We start from the raw sequence: 20,334 nt of genomic DNA, 5'->3' as shown, positions 1-20,334 counted from the left end.
GCTTGTAGCTGAAGTCAGAGTGAGATGCGGTAGTGGAGAGTGTTGTTCCATGTTTATGCAGTTATTTGATGGGAGAGATAGCAGATGTTGTTCCAATGGAGATATTGTAATGATCTGAGTGCTTTTCGTCAATATAAATTAAGGTAACTAACTACTGTTCTTTATTTTCTTATTATTTGTGTCTCCTGAATAATGCTTCATTACAGGTTCAGTCAAATATTTGCATTCATATTTATTATAATTAAGCCCCCATGCACGTGGCGACCCTGCCTAATCAATATGAATGCAAATATTTTTTTTTTTTACTGTCTGTCCGATTACGCAAGTCTCGTAAACGGCTGGCCCTGACTAGTTTTAGTACGCAATCTGACTGCTTAGAATGACAACAAAGAATGTAAGGAAATTTCTGTTAGCACAATTAATTAATTAAGTCCCCAGCAACTATAAAACCTACGAAACCAACAAAGCACAAGTGTAGCTGTTCTGTATGTGGTAGTATGACTCAACGCACATCTGGCACGGTTCTTCTTCAACAAGACAAGAATTTTTAAATACCAATTATACTGACGTGATAAAAGAAAATTACAAATACTATAATTGTGCAAGAAAACCAAAATTACACTCTAATACAAGAACACACGCCAGATGCTTTGTTGACTGAACCTGTAATGAAGCATTATTCAGGACACACAAATAATAAGAAAATAAAGAACAGTAGTTAGTTACCTTAATTTATATTGACGAAAAGCACTCAGATCATTACAATATCTCCATTGGAACAACATCTGCTATCTCTCCCATCAAATAACTGCATAAACATGGAACAACACTCTCCACTACCGCATCTCACTCTGACTTCAGCTACAAGCAGTGTCCACCACAACTTCTCGACAAGAACTGCCTGCCGCTACGTCTCAATAATCACTGCCAGTGGAGGCGGCGGAACAATACTCTCTGGCGCGATTTTTGGCGCTGTGACTCAGTGTAGCCACCTTTCATATGCCCTTCCTCCACGGGCTAGAATTTGATGGTATTTTTGCCAGCATTGGTGGTGAAAATACCACCAAATTCGTCAAAAAAAATACAGACAAAAATAAAAGATAATATTAATACGTAAGTATCATATAACTAGATAAAATTTTGGCTTTGCACTGACCTTTCAATAGCCTAATATATAAAATACACTAAGCAATACAAATTCTTTCATACATGTGACTTTACATAATAGTTTACACAAGTATTATGTGGTTAAACAGTTCAATCAATAGCGTCAGCAATGACAAATATGTACAGGTAAGAGTCTCATAACTTTTCACAAACAGTAAAAAGTTTGTAGTTGGGAGCTCCAACGTCAGGCGCGTAATGGGGCCCCTTAGGGATATGGCAGCAAGGGAGGGGAAGAAAACCAAAGTGCACTCCGTGTGCATACCGGGGGGAGTCATTCCAGATGTGGAAAGGGTCCTTCTGGATGCCATGAAGGGTACAGGGTGCACCCATCTGCAGGTGGTCGCTCATGTCGGCACCAATGATGTGTGTCGCTATGGATCGGAGGAAATCCTCTCTGGCTTCCGGCGGCTATCTGATTTGGTGAAGACTGCCAGTCTCGCTAGCGGGATGAAAGCAGAGCTCACCATCTGCAGCATCGTCGACAGGACTGACTGCGGACCTTTGGTACAGAGCCGAGTGGAGGGTCTGAATCAGAGGTTGAGACGGTTCTGCGACCATGTGGGCTGCAGATTCCTCGACTTGCGCCATAGGGTGGTGGGGTTTCGGGTTCCGCTGGATAGGTCAAGAGTTCACTACACGCAACAAGCGGCTACACGGGTAGCAGGGGTTGTGTGGCGTGGGCTGGGCGGTTTTTTAGGTTAGATGGCCTCGGGCAAGTGCAGAAAGGGCAACAGCCTCAACGGGTGCGGGGCAAAGTCAGGACATGCGGGGACCAAGCAGCAATCGGTATTGTAATTGTAAACTGTCGAAGCTGCGTTGGTAAAGTACCGGAACTTCAAGCGCTGATAGAAAGCACCGAAGCTGAAATCGTTATAGGTACAGAAAGCTGGCTGAAGCCAGAGATAAATTCTGCCGAAATTTTTACAAAGGCACAGACGGTGTTTAGAAAGGATAGATTGCATGCAACCGGTGGTGGAGTGTTCGTCGCTGTTAGTAGTAGTTTATCCTGTAGTGAAGTAGAAGTGGATAGTTCCTGTGAATTATTATGAGTGGAGGTTACACTCAACAACCGAGCTAGGTTAATAATTGGCTCCTTTTACCGACCCCCCGACTCAGCAGCATTAGTGGCAGAACAACTGAGAGAAAATTTGGAATACATTTCACATAAATTTTCTCAGCATGTTATGGTCTTAGGTGGAGATTTCAATTTACCAGATATAGACTGGGACACTCAGATGTTTAGGACGGGTGGTAGGGACAGAGCATCGAGTGACATTATACTGAGTGCACTATCCGAAAATTACCTCGAGCAATTAAACAGAGAACCGACTCGTGGAGATAACATCTTGGACCTACTGATAACAAACAGACCCGAACTTTTCGACTCTGTAAGTGCAGAACAGGGAATCAGTGATCATAAGGCCGTTGCAGCATCCCTGAATATGGAAGTTAATAGGAATATAAAAAAAGGGAGGAAGGTTTATCTGTTTAGCAAGAGTAATAGAAGGCAGATTTCAGACTACCTAACAGATGAAAACGAAAATTTCTGTTCCGACACTGACAATGTTGAGTGTTTATGGAAAAAGTTCAAGGCAATCGTAAAATGCGTTTTAGACAGGTACGTGCCGAGCAAAACTGTGCGGGACGGGAAAAACCCACCGTGGTACAACAATAAAGTTAGGAAACTACTGCGAAAGCAAAGAGAGCTTCACTCCAAGTTTAAACGCAGCCAAAACCTCTCAGACAAACAGAAGCTAAACGATGTCAAAGTTAGCGTAAGGAGGGCTATGCGTGAAGCGTTCAGTGAATTCGAAAGTAAAATACTAGGTACCGACTTGACAGAAAATCCTAGGAAGTTCTGGTCTTACGTTAAATCAGTAAGTGGCTCGAAACATCATGTCCAGACACTCCGGGATGATGATGGCATTGAAACAGAGGATGACAAGCGTAAAACTGAAATACTAAACACCTTTTTCCAAAGCTGTTTCACAGAGGAAGACCGCACTGCAGTTCCTTCTCTAAATCCTCGCACCAACGAAAAAATGGCTGACATTGAAATAAGTGTCCAAGGAATAGAAAAGCAACTGGAATCACTCAACAGAGGAAAGTCCACTGGACCTGATGGGATACCAATTCGATTCTACACAGAGTACGCGAAAGAACTTGCCCCCCTTCTAACAGCCGTGTACCGCATGTCTCTAGAGGAACAGAAGGTTCCAAATGATTGGAAAAGAGCACAGGTAGTCCCAGTCTTCAAGAAGGGTCGTCGAGCAGATGCGCAAAACTATAGACCTATCTCTCTGACGTCGATCTGTTGTAGAATTTTAGAACATGTCTTTTGCTCGAGTATCATGTCGTTTTTTGAAACTCAGAATCTACTATGTAGGAATCAACATGGATTCCGGAAACAGCGATCGTGTGAAACCCAACTCGCTTTATTTGTTCATGAGACCCAGAAAATATTAGATACAGGCTCCCAGGTAGATGCCATTTTCCTTGACTTCCGGAAGGCGTTCGATACAGTTCCGCACTGTCGCCTGATAAACAAAGTAAGAGCCTACGGAATATCAGACCAGCTGTGTGGCTGGATTGAAGAGTTTTTAGCAAACAGAACACAGCATGTTGTTCTCAATGGAGAGACATCTACAGACGTTAAAGTAACCTCTGGCGTGCCACAGGGGAGTGTTATGGGACCATTGCTTTTTACAATATATATAAATGACCTAGTAGATAGTGTCGGAAGTTCCATGCGGCTTTTCGCGGATGATGCTGTAGTATACAGAGAAGTTGCAGCATTAGAAAATTGTAGCGAAATGCAGGAAGATCTGCAGCGGATAGGCACTTGGTGCAGGGAGTGGCAACTGACCCTTAACATAGACAAATGTAATGTATTGCGAATACATAGAAAGAAGGATCCTTTATTGTATGATTATATGATAGCGGAACAAACACTGGTAGCAGTTACTTCTGTAAAATATCTGGGAGTATGCGTGCGGAACGATTTGAAGTGGAATGATCATATAAAATTAATTGTTGGTAAGGCGGGTACCAGGTTGAGATTCATTGGGAGAGTCCTTAGAAAATGTAGTCCATCAACAAAGGAGGTGGCTTACAAAACACTCGTTCGACCTATACTTGAGTATTGCTCATCAGTGTGGGATCCGTACCAGATCGGGTTGACGGAGGAGATAGAGAAGATCCAAAGAAGAGCGGCGCGTTTCGTCACAGGGTTATTTGGTAACCGTGATAGCGTTACGGAGATGTTTAACAAACTCAAGTGGCAGACCCTGCAAGAGAGGCGCTCTGCATCGCGGTGTAGCTTGCTCGCCAGGTTTCGAGAGGGTGCGTTTCTGGATGAGGTATCGAATATATTGCTTCCCCCTACTTATACCTCCCGAGGAGATCACGAAGGTAAAATTAGAGAGATTAGAGCGCGCACAGAGGCTTTCAGACAGTCGTTCTTCCCGCGAACCATACGCGACTGGAACAGGAAAGGGAGATAATGACAGTGGCACGTAAAGTGCCCTCCGCCACACACCGTTGGGTGGCTTGCGGAGTATAAATGTAGATGTAGATGTAGATGTAATACACAAAAAATCAGTTTATACAAATATTCACATAAAATGTTTACACAACAAGTGGTTGACAGTTCCAGCAGTAGCACCCAGCAATGTTGAGTAGGTGCAGACTCCAACAGGTGACATCATTTCAGTAGAAGCAGCCCATCAGTGGCACCCAGCATTGTGGAACAGGTGCAGACTCCAACAGGTGACATCATTTCAGTAGAAGCAGTCCATCAGTGGCACCCAGCATTGTGGAACAGGTGCAGACTCCAACAGGTGACATCATTTCAGTAGAAGCAGTCCATCAGTGGCACCCAGTAATGTTGAGTAGGTGCAGACTCCAACAGGTGACATCATTTCAGTAGAAGCAGTTCATCAGTGGCACCCAGCAATGTTGAGTAGGTGCAGACACCATCAAGTGACATTATGTCAGTAGAAGCAGTTCATCAGTGGCAACCAGCAATGTTGAGTAGGTGCAGACAGCAAGAAGTAACATCATTTCAGTAGAAGCAGTTCCATCTGTGGTAGCCAGCAATGTTGAAGAGGTACAGACAGTAAGAAGTAACATCATTTCAGTAGAAGCAGTTCCATTTGTGGTACCCAGCAATGTGGAGTAGGTTCAGACTCCAACAGGTGACATCATTTCAGTAGAAGCAGTCCATCAGTGGCACCCAGCAATGTTGAGTAGGTGCAGACACCATCAGGTGACATCATTTCAGTAGAATCAGTCCATCAGTGGCACCCAGCAATGTTGAGTAGGTGCAGACAGCAAGAAGTAACATCATTTCAGTAGAAGCAGTTCCATCTGTGGTACCCAGCAATGTTGAAGAGGTACAGATAGCAAGAAGTAACATCATTTCAGTAGAAGCAGTTCCATTTGTGGTACCCAGCAATGTTGAAGGGGTACAGACAGCAAGAAGTAACATCATTTCAGTAGAAGCAGTTCCATTTGTGGTACCCAGCAATGTTGAAGAGGTACACACAGCAACAAGTCACATTTCTCAGTAGAAGCAGTTCATCAATGGCACCCAGCATTGTTGAGTAGGTGCAGACACCGACAAATGACATCATTTCCATAGAAGTAGCTCCATCTGTGGCACCCAGCATTGTGGAGTAGGTGCAGACTCCAACAGGTGACATCATTTCAGTAGAAGCAGTCCATCAGTGGCACCCAGCATTGTGGAACAGGTGCAGACTCCAACAGGTCACATCATTTCAGCAGAAGCAGTCCATCAGTGGCACCCAGCAATGTTGAGTAGGTGCAGGCAGCAGTCCATAATATTCACTATCACTGCTCACACAGTTCATCAGCAGAAATTAAACATGTCCTAGTGGCACCAATCATGTAGAAAAAATACAAGTAACAGTCCATAATTTCACCATCACTAATCAGACAGTTCAAGCATGAACAATAGTTTGAATGTACATACAAATGCTTTTACAATGCTCTTACACTAAACATACAAATCATAACAAACACACAAATGATATCAGATAATTGTCATATTACTATTACAAATACACAAACATCAGTAAACCTATAATATTTATGGGTGTCAGTGCAAGCCACTACAAACAAATAAAATAATATTGAGGAGATAGGTGGGTAGGATTAGGAAAGGAAAACACACCAAACACACTCACTCATCTTTCATCCACATTAAGTACTACTGTGTAATTGACTAGTGTTAACTGTGTAAATCCACTTCTGTCAAAATTTCATGTTCATCATGTGTATCAAGTAATAGTGGCAGCAATGTATAACAGTCAATAATAGTTAAGTCAACGTCATAGTCATCATGTCAAGACCAATGTTTGCCAAGCCAGATCAAAATGTACGGTTGCTGAACAACTGTCAGTGTGCCAAGATATGCAACTTCCTCTCTCCAAAAAAAAAGTACATACTGCTTAGTGATTTAACAAAGTGTGTGTAGACAATCTTCCTTCCATTTTAGTGTTCTAGTCTGCTATCTTCATCCTCCTTGTTCCATATAGACCAACCAAAGAAAAAAAAAATATGCACCTCACTTACTTTACCTCTTATACACCAAAACTCCAATCACTTCATATAATCTCAATACCTCAATAATACCTCTTCAATACGTCGATACATATAAACCTTATTGCCAGTATCATTTCACTTCCATAACAACTCTTTCCTCTAGTCAGTCTCCTCGATCGAGTACAGATAAAATCCTAATGCAAACCTCCTCATCCCATACAATCCGAAGACACACTGTCAACACACAACCTCTGTGTAATCCATCTGACCAAAATCTTCTACTCATTATGAATTATAAACAAAGAATGCATATATGACCTCTAACAGACTTAGTTCGAATAACTCTCAGTAATTAAGTACGATTACGGAGTGTGAATGATCCTAATATTTCACAGTGTGTACACCACTTCAAGAATTATGGCAAACAGAAGCAAACATGTGGAGTATTTCTTGTGTCAAGTGTCACTTCCTATTTCAATTGCTCACGAAAAATGCAGTGTAATAACTGTGTTGGTATGTCGTTAGCTTCCTTCCTATTGGCATACATTTATACAGCTTTCATAAAACCTCCAGCTCATGTGACTTCTATGATGTTTTTTGTACTAAAGTCGCTCGTCGAATTACTGCAGTTCATTTTCTTATGTTAAAATATAAAGCACTGAGCGTAAGCAAAACAAGCAACAGCGAGTAAATATACCAGTAGTGAACAGAATGTCAACAAGTGGATGCAGCACAATTTCTATAACGAGGCTTCGCCAAGCGAACAATCCGTAACCCATACCACATCGTAACCCACACTCCATGTCCGTACACTGTACATCAGCATTGCTATATACCAAATTAAAGTATAGTTATGACAACAAGCAGAAATGTGTAAATGTGCAATCCATACGCATAGCAGTAAACATATATCTTACGTACTAAACAGGTCATTAGCATCGTATCTTAATAAGTAAACATGAAGGCGCAAGCAGATAAATCACAAAGTATAACTTACATACCTAACCACATCAGCACAATTAATCAGGTGACAATTATAATTTAAATAAATAGGCACAGCAGGCACATAATTAAAAATATGACATCAGTGAAAAAGCAGTGCAGCCAAGCGATGCATAATATACACAAGTAACAATCCAGTTCATTAATAATCATTGTCAAAATCAGTTAACGTACGCAAGCACGTCGCTTCACAAATAATTTCATTGAACATGTAATTAGCACAAAGTATGAATCACGTATTCGCGAGCAGCAAATTACGTCTAAAGCACGTACCTAAGTGGAAATATGTTACCTGAAAAATAAACTCAATTAATAATTACCTTTTTAGTTTATTACTTTCTTCTTCGAAATGACATTTTTCCTGAAATTTTCTCGATAGCAAGTCGTCTTAACGTCGGACACGCACAGAATTTACCTGAAGTTCTTAAATATTTTATAGAACCGTATCCTGAAAAATACTGAATGTTAATAACAGAATTCATCAAGTCACTATAGCTTTATACTGAATTTATTCGGAGAAAGACTGTATTTGTTTACGGCTGTCAGTGCATTCGCACTGAGCGCTCGATCAGCTGTAGGCGCGTGACGTAGAAAGCAATTGTTTGCGGTCAACGACTGCCTTGTGCGGCGCGCAGACTTCACTGTTGCTTTGAGTATGTGCCGCCGCGCCGCCAGAACACAGCGCGGTATCCTTGTATTCTCTGCATGTTTACGTAAACTGTTGGTTTCTCGAAAGTATGTCATTCCACAAAAATTTTAACGTTAGATATATGATGTATTCCCTTAGAGCGTCGTGATTTAAGAGTTTCTACTTCGACAGTGTTATCATGAATAATTTTGCGAATTCTATATGGGCCGTTATAAAGCAGAAAAAATTTGCGACACAAGCCTTTTCCTTTGTGAGACAAACGATGAGACTTAATTAACACTTTCTGACCAACTGTCAAGATTTTTAAACGACCAGGACGCTTAGCTGATTTCTCTCTTCTAGCAGCCGCAGATGCAATATTTTGTAGAGCCAGGTTGACAACTTCAGAATGCCGCAGTTTCCGTGTAGGCGGAAAAGGAACGATTTCAGAAATGCGATTTGTTGGTGCTTTGTTTTTTAATATCAGTATAGGTGGTAAAGAAGTTGAGTCGTTAGGAAGTTCATTCAGAATGTTTTGAAAAATATGAAGATACTGATCCCAAGTTCTGTGATTCTGATGACAATAAAGACGACACAATTTATTGATTTCCTTCATCCATCTCTCTGAAGCGTTAGATTGAGGGTGAAAAAGTGAAATGAAAATTGGTTTAATTTTACGACGCCGTAGAGTACGAAGCCAAATTTTAGAACGAAACTGTGATCCATTATCTGATATAACCTTATCAACATGACCCACTTCTTTAAGAAAATGGTTAATGAAAGCATTAGATACTGAACGAGCTGTTGCTTTGCGTAACGGTGTAAAACACACATATTTTGATGTCAACTCCACTGCTACGAAAATGTACGCAAAACCATTAGTAGATCGAACCACTGGACCGAACAAATCAACTGCAGCCATGTCCTTTAATTTCGCTGGAATGATAGGAAACAACGGTGCTCTGTGAGAAATTGTCAGCGGCTTAGCCTTTTGACATAATTTGCATTTGGCAAGAACAAATCGAATACGTTTTTCCATATTATTGAAGTAGCAATTTTCTCGTAATTTATGAAAGCATTTTCTGGGACCAAAGTGTGCATAACTGAAATGCGTATACCAAATCAGCTTATTAACCCACTCATCAGGAATACAAACTAACCAAACAGAGTTGTCGACCGATTTTCGTTTAAAAAGAACTTTCCAGATAGATCGCAAAACGAGGTGTGGCCAAATTGTCCAATCTAACAAAGCGTCGAAGAAAATTACAGACACCAAGAAAACTATGCACATCACGTTTTGTAGTAGGAACAGCATAATTACGAATAGCGTCTAATTTTTCTGGATCAGGAAGAATACCTTCTGTAGAAATAACGTGACCGAGAAATTTCACCTGAGAACGACCAAATTCAGATTTTTCTAAGTTCACCGTAATGCCAACTCTTGCAAAGATACGTAATAATGAATCCAAAATATTGTTGTGCTCACTCCAAGAATGTTTAGCAATAAGAATATCGTCGACATAAGAAGTAATATTGTCACGAAGATAAACAGGTAAAATTTCATTTAAACTACGAATGAATGCTGCTGAAAATACAGTAAGTCCAAACGGTAATTTCCAAAGTCACTTTTGGGTAAAATAGTCGTATCCGGTTATTTTTTAGCGTCTCTCTAGATAGATTGATAGTCGAAGAGTTGTTTTGATAGATGCAAAGAATAGTGAAAGAGTAGGCAGCGGTACAGAAAACTAAAAGAGAAATAGCACCACTACAGCTCAGGGCCCTATGCTCGCTACGGCACATATTCACTTAAGAGTAGTGAATCCCCTGAGGACATTAATAGCCGCACATAAATTCTAGTTTGTGACTTAATGGCAATTTTAGCGGAAGTGCGTACAGAAATTGAGCTAACCATGCACATGGATGTATGTCATTCTTAGAATTGCGGAAGATCTTAAATTTCCGAACAGTCAAAAAGTGTTTATAGTCAAAGTTTTCGCCTCGTGGCGACAAAGACCTACCGCGTCTGTCCCAGTCCGAATGTCGATTATTGTAAAGTTCGCGCGCCTGGCGCTCTCTTGTTGCTTCTCGTAAATGAAATAAGTTATTTTCTTCAAAGCCCTCTGCTATCTGTGATTCTAAATTTCTTCTACTGTCTTTTCCTACAATTTCGCCTTCGATTTGTTTGACTTGCTTTCGTAAAGCCTCAACTTCCCTTTTAACGTGTTCATTAAATTTTCCCTGATTTTCAACATGTTTACTTATGCTCTGGTACTCTTCGGTTTCTGAAAATGGCAATGGAGCTGTGTCATCTGAATCTCTGTCCCCATTTAAACTAAGATTTGTCAATTTATCTGAAATCTCCTCCACTCTTTCCGATAAGTCACCAATTTGTTCTTTCTGTTTATTTACGTCTTCCGTAAGTGTCGCGACTCGCGTTTCAGTATTAACGCATTTAGTAGTTAACTGTTCATACTGTTGTGTTAGGTTATTTAGTCTGTCATTTGGTACGGATTCCTCGATTCTCTCAAATATTTCTTCCTTATCTTTTGCACGTTGTAAATTTAACTCTGAAAATTTCTGTACTATCACGCGATCTCTTTCTTCCTGTTCTCTATCCTGTTCCCTTTGTCTAATCTCTACTGCAACTAATCTATTATTGTGAGCATTCAAAATCGGTTGTACTTCTTCTCTGATTTCTTTCTTTAATTCATCTTTCATATTTTTGAAACATGTCCCTATTCGTGAATCTAACCGTGTTTCCATTGTCCCCATCTGCGTTTTTAATTCAGATCTAAACTGCAATCCCAGTGAGTCTAACCGTGTTTCCATTGTTCCCATATCAGTTTTAATTGTTCCTATCTCGGTTTTAATTGTTCCTGTATCTGTTTTTAATTCAGATCGTAACTGTGATCCCACATTTAATATAGCACTCATCAACTGCTCCATGGTAACTGTTTCAAAATTCTTTTCACCCCTCACATTTCCCACAAAACCAGCTTCCTTCTGCATAGCCATAAGGCCATCTGTGTTCGATACTATTCCAGAATCTTCTGTCGTTAATCTCGGATTCTGTGAATTTTCTGATTGAGAAAAATTTTGAAATGGTTCCGGACTATTTTCCCGACTTATTACATCGTTTTCCACTTCATTATTCATCACACTGTTCTCCTGTGTTGGCGAGTTCGCCATGTTAACAATTTCGTCATTCTCACTATCCATCATTTTTGCCTTTTTCATCGACCGCGTAATCATTTACAAAACATAAAAAATTCGTCACTGTACGAAAATTACACACAATGACTCTTTGTCTCCAACAATACCATTTACATGAAATGTTTCCCTCAAACACGATTAATCGAACAATTGAAATAATTGCACTAAATTGTCAAACGCGTATACAAGACAACAAATCAAATTCTGAGAAAAAAAAATACCATTAGAAGAATGACAATTACCAAATATACACATGCAACATAGACTACAATTACTAAACTACAGATTACTCCAACAATACTACTGTCTACTATTTTTACAATCAGAAGAATTCCAAGGGATGATCCGAAGCAGCGGTCGCCACGTGCATGGGGGCTTAATTATAATAAATATGAATGCAAATATTTTTTTTTTTTACTGTCTGTCCGATTACGCAAGTCTCGTAAACGGCTGGCCCTGACTAGTTTTAGTACGCAATCTGACTGCTTAGAATGACAACAAAGAATGTAAGGAAATTTCTGTTAGCACAATTAATTAATTAAGTCCCCAGCAACTATAAAACCTACGAAACCAACAAAGCACAAGTGTAGCTGTTCTGTATGTGGTAGTATCACTCAACACACATCTGGCACGGTTCTTCTTCAACAAGACAAGAATTTTTAAATACCAATTATACTGACGTGATAAAAGAAAATTACAAATACTATAATTGTGCAAGAAAACCAAAATTACACTCTAATACAAGAACACACGCCAGATGCTTTGTTGACTGAACCTGTAATGAAGCATTATTCAGGACACACAAATAATAAGAAAATAAAGAACAGTAGTTAGTTACCTTAATTTATATTGACGAAAAGCACTCAGATCATTACAATATCTCCATTGGAACAACATCTGCTATCTCTCCCATCAAATAACTGCATAAACATGGAACAACACTCTCCACTACCGCATCTCACTCTGACTTCAGCTACAAGCAGTGTCCACCACAACTTCTCGGCAAGAACTGCCTGCCGCTACGTCTCAATAATCACTGCCAGTGGAGGCGGCGGAACAATACTCTTTGGCGCGATTTTTGGCGCTGTGGCTCAGTGTAGCCACCTTTCAACCGTTGCTATTCACAATATACATAAATGACCTGGTGGATGACATCGGAAGTTCACTGAGGCTTTTTGCAGATGATGCTGTGGTGTATCGAGAGGTTGTAACAATGGAAAATTGTACTGAAATGCAGGAGGATCTGCAGCGAATTGACGCATGGTGCAGGGAATGGCAACTAAATCTCAATGTAGACAAGTGTAATGTGCTGCGAATACACAGAAAGATAGATCCTTTATCATTTAGCTACAAAATAGCAGGTCAGCAACTGGAAGCAGTTAATACCATAAATTATCTGGGAGTACGCATTAGGAGTGATTTAAAATGGAATGATCATATAATGTTGATTGTCGGTAAAGCAGCTGCCAGACTGAGATTCATTGGAAGAATCCTAAGGAAATGCAATCCGAAAACAAAGGAAGTAGGTTACAGTACGCTTGTTCGCCCACTGCTTGAATACTGCTCAGCAGTGTGGGATCCGTACCAGATAGGGTTGATACAAGACATAGAGAAGATCCAACGGAGAGCAGCGCGCTTCGTTACAGGATCATTTAGTAATCGCGAAAGCGTTACGGTGATGATAGATAAACTCCAGTGGAAGACTCTGCAGGAGAGACGCTCAGTAGCTCGGTACGGGCTTTTGTCAAAGTTTCGAGAACATACCTTCACCGAAGAGTCAAGCAGTATATTGCTCCCTCCTACGTATATCTCACGAAGAGACCATGAGGATAAAATCAGAGAGATTAGAGCCCACACAGAGGCATACCGACAATCCTTCTTTCCACGAACAATACGAGACTGGAATAGAAGGAGAACCGATAGAGGTACTGAAGGTACCCTCCGCCACACACCGTCAGGTGGCTTGCGGAGTATGGATGTAGATGTAGATGATCTGACGTGAGGTGAGCCCCCTCTGGCGGCACCGATATGAACTAAGCCAGTTGGAGTCCAGACCCAGTGGAGAACACAGCTGCTTGAAATTGGTTAAATAATAAAGACAAGTCCGTTTTTCCGCCATTTTATCGTAGGTGTGCTGCATTATCATGTTGGAATTTGAACTTCGCGCGATTTTTATTGGGGAGGGGGTTAGATTAGTGGAGGTAGGCCAAGTGTCCAATCTTACACCATATGGTGGATACACTCGGCGCAGCCATCTTGATTGACGTCATAGTCGCCATCTTGGATGATGTCATGGTGGCACTCTCTGGTGGTGACAATATCAACTAAGCCAGTTGGGCTCTAGAGTTCGTGGAGAACACACATGCTTAAAATTGGTTACACAATAAAGACAAGTCCCTTTTTCCCGCCATTTTTCCTAGGTGTGGCGCATTATCCTGTTGGAATTGGAACTTCCCGCCATTTTTCTGGGCGAGTGGGCTGTGGCACTTTCCCGCCAAAATTCAAACTTCCCGCTGAATCCGCCATCTTGGATGGCGTCATCGTACCATCTTGGATAACGGTACTTTGCGCCAAAAAACTCCTTTGCCTCAATACTCATATCACCCTACGTTCGCCCATGTAATGTGGACGGATTCTCTGAATAATATATCTCGACAACGAGCGATGGTTACACCTATGACTTTTTAACATTGTGAGTATAATTTAGATACTACCTTTATTAATTTTTAAATTCACTAAGTTGACACACTGTGTGTTACCGTTTACCATGTATGTTGCCAGTTGCACCTGCTGACGCGGCTTTATGTTAAGTTCATCAGCTGTCGTCTGATCGCATTTTTTAAGCTCACAATGCAACTCGGCCTACTCGTCATTACCGATTTCTGTCCAAATTTATGGCATACACAAATCATGGCCAGAAATGAAAGTAACGGAAATGGGACCTCAAGATAGTGAGGCGTCCAGAAAAAATAGAGTTTTTGGCGTGGGACGCACGAACCACGAGCCACACAGCGGCTAGCTTAGAAGAATAGTACAAGATGGTAACCCTCAGGTTGTATCGAGTCCCGGTGTGGATGTTTTCTTTTATTATCAACTTTCACGTATCTTACGAGCAAATAACCCTAGGTAATGCTAAATATGTTGGTTGGATGTGATTGTTTGTTGTGATGATGCAGTATGTGCAGTAGAACAAATTTCTTCTGTTAACTGACTCCATGGCAACACAAAGAAATCCAAAGTTATACGACGAGATTTTTCGTGATGGAGAAGGACTGTCACAACGCAGTATTAAAATAGTACCTCCTCTTGCGCTACGGCAATCCTGCGGCGTCCAGTTTTATCGTCATCTACAGAAGTTTGACCAAAGAGCTTTAAAACTACTCTTACCTCATCACAGAGAAAAAGAACTCACATCCCAAGAAGACAGCATCAAAATACATTCCACTGAACATCACCAGCTATCTTCGCTAACGTTTAGTCAAATGGTGCACTATGCGTGATTTGTAGCCAAAAACAGTGATGAGATAGCAGCTTTTGTTACTGTAAACAAAGCTCCTTGTTCGATAGAATATTTGAAACAATCACGTAACAGTAAAACTGCGGCGTTTATAACATACGTAAGACGCAACCAATACCTTCATTGCGCGATAACAACGGTGAAATCACTGATGACAGTGCCTCTAAAGCAGAGTTGTTGACCACGGTTTTCCGAAACTCCTTGACCAAAGAAGACGAATTAAATATTCCTGGATTCCAACCGAGAACAACTGGCAAGTTGTGAAACATAGAAGCAGATATCCTTGGTGTAGCAAAGCAGCTTAAATCACTTATAAAAGCAAGGCATCTGGTCCAGTTTGTATACCAGTCAGGTTCCTTTGAGAGTATGCTGAGACAATGACTCTATATCTAGTAATTATATACCATCGCTCGCTCACAGAAGGATCCATACCTAACGACTGGAAAATTATACTAAAATGTAAACTTTCACGGCCGGAAATATCATGTCCATTATAATTATCCGGGCTGTTATGCCGTGGTCGGTTGATGAATTCTGTGGTGATTCCCAACGTTTCGTCTCCGACTGCGGGAGACATCTTCAAGGGGGTCCGTAGCTTGATGGAAGGTCCAACACACACACTGGCTCGCTACTGACTGCCGCTAAATTCCGTGTCCGCGCGCCCCCGCGCCGCGGCGTGACGTCACGTGTTTTGAAAACGTCAGTGCAATTGGCCGCTGTCCGTCGCCGTCGATCGCCGTTGCCATCACCCAGTAGTGGACGAGTAGTACACATCTTCTTTAACACCGGCATCCATATACCGTTTAATTTGACGCCCTCCTCCTTTCGGTTGAAATTATTTGGGTCTTTAGCGATTTCGATTGCCTCCCTGTAGAGCCTTTCGTAGTATCCGCTCGTGGCCGCTAGTACTTGCGTCTCCTCGAAACGAACATTGTGGTTCCCTGGCTGGAAAGCATGCTCCGCAACAGCTGATCGTTCCGTTTCTCCTCTTCTACAATTTCCCTTGTGCTCTTCCAAACGTGTAGAAACAGTTCTTTTGGTGGTACCAACATAAACATCACCACAGCTGCATGGGATCCTATACACTCCAGATTTTTCCAATGGTTTGCGAGCGTCCTTGGCAGGCCTAAGGTATTCCTGTATCTTCCTGGTGGGCTTGTAAATTACGGTAATATTCCGCTTCGTCAAGATCCTCCCTATTCTTTCCGTTACATTTTTAACGAACGGCAGGAAAACCTTAGATTTTGCAGTAGCCTGTACGTCAGTATGATTTCTGCGTGGGTGCCTCAACGCACGTTTTATTTCGGCGGACGAATATCCGTTCTTCGTTAGTGCATTGTGGAGATGTTCCATCTTGTAGAAGAGGAGAAACGGAACGATCAGCTGTTGCGGAGCATGCTTTCCAGCCAGGGAACCACAATGTTCGTTTCGAGGAGACGCAAGTTCTAGCGGCCACGAGCGGATACTACGAAAGGCTCTACAGGGAGGCAATCGAAATCGCTAAACACCCAAATAATTTCAACCGAAAGGAGGAGGGCGTCAAATTAAACGGTATATGGATGCCGGTGTTAAAGAAGATGTGTACTACTCGTCCACTACTGGGTGATGGCAACGGCGATCGACGGCGACGGACAGCGGCCAATTGCACTGACGTTTTCAAAACACGTGACGTCACGCCGCGGCGCGGGGGCGCGCGGACACGGAATTTAGCGGCAGTCAGTAGCGAGCCAGTGTGTGTGTTGGACCTTCCATCAAGCTACGGACCCCCTTGAAGATGTCTCCCGCAGTCGGAGACGAAACGTTGGGAATCACCACAGAATTCATCAACCGACCACGGCATAACAGCCCGGATAATTATAATGGACATGACTGGAAAATTGCTCGTCACACCAACACCCAAAAACGGAAGTAGGAGTAATCCGCTGAATTACAGGCCCATATCACTAACCTCGATTTGCAGTAGGGTTTTGGAACATATACTGTGTTCTAACATTATGAATTACCTGGAACAAAACGATTTATTGACACATACCACGGATTCAGAAAATATCGTTCTTGTGAAACACAACTAGCTCTTTATACTCATGAAGTAATGAGTGCTGTCGACAGGGGATGTCAAATTGATTCCATATTTTTAGATTTCCAGAAGGCTTTCGAGACCGTTCGTCACAAGCGTCTTCTAACCAAATCGCGTGCCTATGGAATATCGCTTCAGTTGTGCGACTGCGTTCGTGATTTCATGTCAGAAAGGTTACAGTTCGTAATAATAGACGGGAAGTCATCGAGTAAAACAGAAGTAATATCCGGCGTTCCCCAAGAAAGGGTTATAGGCACTCTATTGTTCCTGGCCTATACTAACAACATAGGAGACAAACTGAGTAGCCGTCTTAGATTGTTTGTAGATGATGCTGTCATTTACCGTCTTGTAAAGTCATCAGATGACCAAGACGAATTGCAAAATGATTTAGACAAGATATCTGTACGGTGGGAAAAGTGGCAATTGACCCTGAGTAAGGAAAAGTGTGAAGTTATTCACATGAGTACTAAACGAAATCCGCTAAATTTCGATTACGCGGTAAGTCACGCGAATCTGAATTCAACTAAATACTTAGGGATTACAATTACAAATAACCTAAATTGGAACGATCATATAGATAATGAAAACCAAGGAACGCGATTCACTGGCACAAAACTTAGAAGGTGCAACAGGTCTACTCAGGAGACGGCTTACGCCACGCTAGTCCGTCCTATCATGGAGTACTGTTGTGCAGTATGGGATCCGCATCAGGTGGGACTAACGAACGACATCGAGAAAGTTCAAAGAAGGGCAGCTCGTTTCATACTGTCGCGAAATAGGAGAGATAGTGCCAGAGACATGATACGGAAATTGGAGTGGCAATCATTAAAACAAAGGCGTTTTTCGTTGCGACAGGATCTTCGCATGAAATTTCAATCACCAGTTTTCTCCTTCGATTGCGAAAACATTCTGTTGGCACCCATCTACATAGGGAGAAATGATCATCATGGTAAAATAAGAGAAATCAGGACTCGCACAGAAAAACTTAAGTGCTCCGTTTTCCGCAGGCCGTTTGAGAGTGGAACGGTAGAGAGACAGCATGAAGGTGGTTCATTGAACCCTCTGCCATGCACTTTATTGTGAATAGTAGAGTAATCACGTAGGTGTAGATGAGACGCTCCGAAAATTACTGCTCTCCTGTTTTTATCATGAATATCACCCCAGAACATATGTATCTGCAGTAGAAAACAATAAATGTATCTAATTTTATATATGAAGTTCCCATGTGCGCCTTACAATTCCTTTCAGGAAATTTATTTGCCATCCCACATTTTCCTTTGTCTTTCCTTGTATGAAAATATTAATAAATACTATGTTCTGACTATCGATTCTGTTTATTTGAATTGTAACTAACGTAAAAATTGAAATTAAAAAAATCCACTTAGGTACTCGAACCACGATCTTCGAATTATCAGTCTGTATTCTTTCCACTGCACCAACCGCTGCATGAAAACAATGGAAACGCATATAGCTTATGTCTCGCCCGACCAGAGCCAAAAAATATTTTCTAAACTATTGACCATTTGGAGTTCCCATTTGGGTCACTTCATATCTCGCCGAGCTCTGAATATGCCATAAAGCTGGACGAAGTCAATGTTTTTTCCCGTTCGTTCAGAATCCGTAAATAAGCTATGCTCATCACCTGAAATTTATTATGATGGCATTCTATACCAAAAGTCCGCCGACGAACGAGTTTACAGCCACATATTAACCATTTTGAATTTTCATTATTGTTCACAGTGGTGCTTGAATTTCTTTTGAAATGATATCAACTTTCGACTTGACCATTTCTTTGATTGACACCGCATTTTCTGTTGCTCGCAATACAACGTACACTGCCCAGCGATGACTTCTCCTCATCTCTCGCAGCTCAGTCCATCACTACACAGCAACCAGCCGCACTGTGTGTCGGGCTCTGCCCCAGTCAGTCTACGCCATGCTCATGAGCAGTGTGTTTGCCTGGCCCTCAGCCGGATAGTGGCTAACCTTAGGCGAGGGTAGTAGGGTAAAGTGGACATCATCCAACTTTGCACTGTTGCCAGATTTATTTTTTGGTGGAATGACAGTACCACCCAAAGTTATAATGCCAAATTTATAATCCTCCCTTAACCTATTGTTCTCTTTTAATTTAATTGACAGGTTCTTAACCTATTTTTATACACCACATTATATCAGATTGATAACAAGTTAATTAAATTGATCAATCAATTACTGCCACCACCACCACCTGATAACATCACAGGTTTTCCCTGCCGGCATGTGGTGTCCGAGTGTGGATCTGCCAAGCATCAAATCTGGAGCGATGTTAGGATGTGGATCCACAATACACCATGTCCAGGATAGGGTCTGAAAGTCGATCCACGTCCAAGTACCGTTCCAGGTATAAAATGTGGTGGATCCACACTCAAACACTAACTCAGGTCTACGTTTGGTCGTGGGAAACATACGCAACACATGCACAGACACAGACACAGACGAACAGAAAACAGAGCAAACACATTGCAATATGTGGTTGGAAGTGACTAGACGCATTCGAATACAGTGCTAGACAATACTGTCAAGCCAGAAAAATAGTGCATTTGTGCTAGTTGTTGACAACAGCACTATATTTACAAGCACTTTTAGAATTCATGGCCAGAGGTGATATCATGATCGCATTGACAAAAGTGACATGAAATAGATAAAATTAAGAAAATTGACGGAAAATACGTATAAAGTGAAGGAAAATAGGCAAAAATGTGGGGAAATTGAGGGGGAATCAAATTGTGCTTCCATATCTTCTGCATTGTACATGGAAACGAGTATGACAGCAAGAGGTATACGAGAGAAAGTTGACATGGAAGCACAGGGAACCAGCCAAATAGTCATTTTTCGTCAGCAGCAGTAAGATGGTTGGAATAGAATGTTTAACGTGAATGACCACAAAGCATGAGTAATAAATTCACGTAGGTCAGATCACACACTTAGGCGTGACTCCAAAGTTATTGGCAACCATCTTTTAAATTTTTATAAAGTGTCGTTAGCTAAACAGAGTTGTATTACCAGTTGGGGGACTGCAATATACAATCACAGGATGGATCTCGAGTTTTACCCTTTGCAAGACTGTTTAGGTGTTTTAAATTGTAACAAACATTATTTACTGTGTGCTTCTTTGTACTCTTCACC

The sequence above is a fragment of the Schistocerca cancellata genome, chromosome 5 (assembly GCF_023864275.1).
Source record: "Schistocerca cancellata isolate TAMUIC-IGC-003103 chromosome 5, iqSchCanc2.1, whole genome shotgun sequence".
Classification (NCBI taxonomy): domain Eukaryota; kingdom Metazoa; phylum Arthropoda; class Insecta; order Orthoptera; family Acrididae; genus Schistocerca; species Schistocerca cancellata.
This window is presented reverse-complemented; position numbering follows the sequence as displayed.